The sequence below is a fragment of the Channa argus genome, unplaced genomic scaffold (assembly GCF_033026475.1).
Source record: "Channa argus isolate prfri unplaced genomic scaffold, Channa argus male v1.0 Contig036, whole genome shotgun sequence".
In the NCBI taxonomy this organism is placed as follows: domain Eukaryota; kingdom Metazoa; phylum Chordata; class Actinopteri; order Anabantiformes; family Channidae; genus Channa; species Channa argus.
The window spans coordinates 305,001-307,500 of record NW_027125255.1 but is presented as its reverse complement, the minus strand read 5'-3'; positions in this window follow the sequence as shown (position 1 = coordinate 307,500).

Sequence of the window (2,500 nt, the reverse complement as noted above, 5' to 3'; positions counted from 1 at the left end):
CCAGGCTGTGGAGCATGAGCCTGGGCAGGGGAGAATTAACCCAGGCCCTGGATGTTTTTACCCAGGCTAGGGAGCATAAGGCTGGGCAGGGGAGTGTTAAACCAGGCCCTGGATGTTTTTACCCAGGCTGTGGAGCATGAGCCTGGGCAGGGGAGAAATAACCCAGACCCTGGATGTTTTTACCCAGGCTGTGGAGCATGAGCCTGGGCAGGGGAGAATTAACCCAGACCCTGGATGTTTTTACCCAGGCTGTGGAGCATGAGCCTGGGCAGGGGAGTGTTAAACCAGGCCCTGGATGTTTTTACCCAGGCTGTGGAGCATGAGCCTGGGCAGGGGAGAATTAACCCAGGCCCTGGATGTTTTTACCCAGGCTGTGGAGCATGAGCCTGGGCAGGGGAGAATTAACCCTAACCCTAACCCTGGATGTTTTTACCCAGGCTGTGGAGCATGAGCCTGGGCAGGGGAGAATTGACCCAGGCCCTGGATGTTTTACCCAGGCTGTGGAGCATGAGCCTGGGCAGGGGAGAATTAACCCAGGCCCTGGATGTTTTTACCCAGGCTGTGGAGCATGAGCCTGGGCAGGGCAGTTAACCCTAACCCTAACCCTGGATGTTTTTACCCAGGCTAGGGAGCATGAGCCTGGGCAGGGCAGTTCACCCTAGCCCTGGAGCTTTTACCCAGGCTGTGGAGCATGAGCCTGGGCAGGGGAGAATTAACCCAGGCCCTGGATGTTTTTACCCAGGCTAGGCAGCATGAGCCTGGGCAGGGGAGTGTGGGTCAGGGCCCTGGAGCTTTCACCCAGGCTGTGGAGCGTGAGCCTGGGCAGGGGAGAATTAAACCAGGCCCTGGAGCTTTCATTCAGGCTGTGGAGCGTGAGCCTGGGCTGGGGAGAAATGACCCAGGCCCTGGAGCTTTGACCCAGGCCCTGGATATTTTTTTACCCAAGTTGGGGAGCATGAGCCTGGGCAGGGGAGTGTGGGTCAGGGCCCTGGAGCTTTCACCCAGGCTGTGGAGCGTGAGCCTGGGCAGGGGAGAATTAACCCAGGCCCTGGATGTTTTTACCCAGGCTGTGGAGCATGAGCCTGGGCAGGGGAGAATTAACCCAGGCCCTGGATGTTTTTACCCAGGCTGTGGAGCATGAGCCTGGGCAGGGGAGAATTAACCCTAACCCTAACCCTGGATGTTTTTACCCAGGCTGTGGAGCATGAGCCTGGGCAGGGGAGAATTAACCCAGGCCCTGGATGTTTTTACCCAGGCTAGGGAGCATAAGGCTGGGCAGGGGAGTGTTAACCCAGGCCCTGGATGTTTTTACCCAGGCTGTGGAGCATGAGCCTGGGCAGGGGAGAATTAACCCAGGCCCTGGATGTTTTTACCCAGGCTGTGGAGCGTGAGCCTAGGCAGGGGAGAATTAACCCTAACCCTAACCCTGGACGTTTTTACCCAGGCTAGGGAGCATGAGCCTGGGCAGGGCAGTTAACCCTAACCCTAACCCTGGATGTTTTTACCCAGGCTAGGGAGCATAAGGCTGGGCAGGGGAGTGTTAAACCAGGCCCTGGATGTTTTTACCCAGGCTGTGGAGCATGAGCCTGGGCAGGGGAGAATTAACCCAGGCCCTGGATGTTTTTACCCAGGCTAGGGAGCATAAGGCTGGGCAGGGGAGAATTAACCCTAACCCTAACCCTGGATGTTTTTACCCAGGCTGTGGAGCATGAGCCTGGGCAGGGGAGAATTAACCCAGACCCTGGATGTTTTTACCCAGGCTGTGGAGCATGAGCCTGGGCAGGGGAGAATTAACCCAGGCCCTGGATGTTTTTACCCAGGCTGTGGAGCATGAGCCTGGGCAGGGGAGAATTAACCCAGGCCCTGGATGTTTTTACCCAGGCTAGGCAGCATGAGCCTGGGCAGGGGAGTGTGGGTCAGGGCCCTGGAGCTTTCACCCAGGCTGTGGAGCGTGAGCCTGGGCAGGGGAGAATTAACCCAGGCCCTGGAGCTTTCATTCAGGCTGTGGAGCGTGAGCCTGGGCTGGGGAGAAATGACCCAGGCCCTGGAGCTTTGACCCAGGCCCTGGATATTTTTTTACCCAGGGTGGGGAGCATGAGCCTGGGCAGGGGAGTGTGGGTCAGGGCCCTGGAGCTTTCACCCAGGCTGTGGAGCGTGAGCCTGGGCAGGGGAGTATTGACCCAGGCCCTGGAGCTTTTATTCAGGCTGTGGAGCGTGAGCCTGGGCTGTGGAGAATTGACCCAGGCCCTGGATGTTTTAACCAGGATAGGGAGCATAAGGCTGGGCTGGGGAGAATTAACCCAGGCCCTGGATGTTTTTACCCAGGCTGCGGAGCATGAGCCTGGGCAGGGGAGAATTGACCCAGACACTGGAGCTCTTAATCAGCCCAGGAGCATGAGCAAGGGGCCCCTGGAGCTTTTGCCGAGGTCACAGTCTTAGGCCCCATAGCCGGGCTGCGGTGCCCGGGATTTGAGCGCTTTAGCCGGCCCGCCCTAAGCCT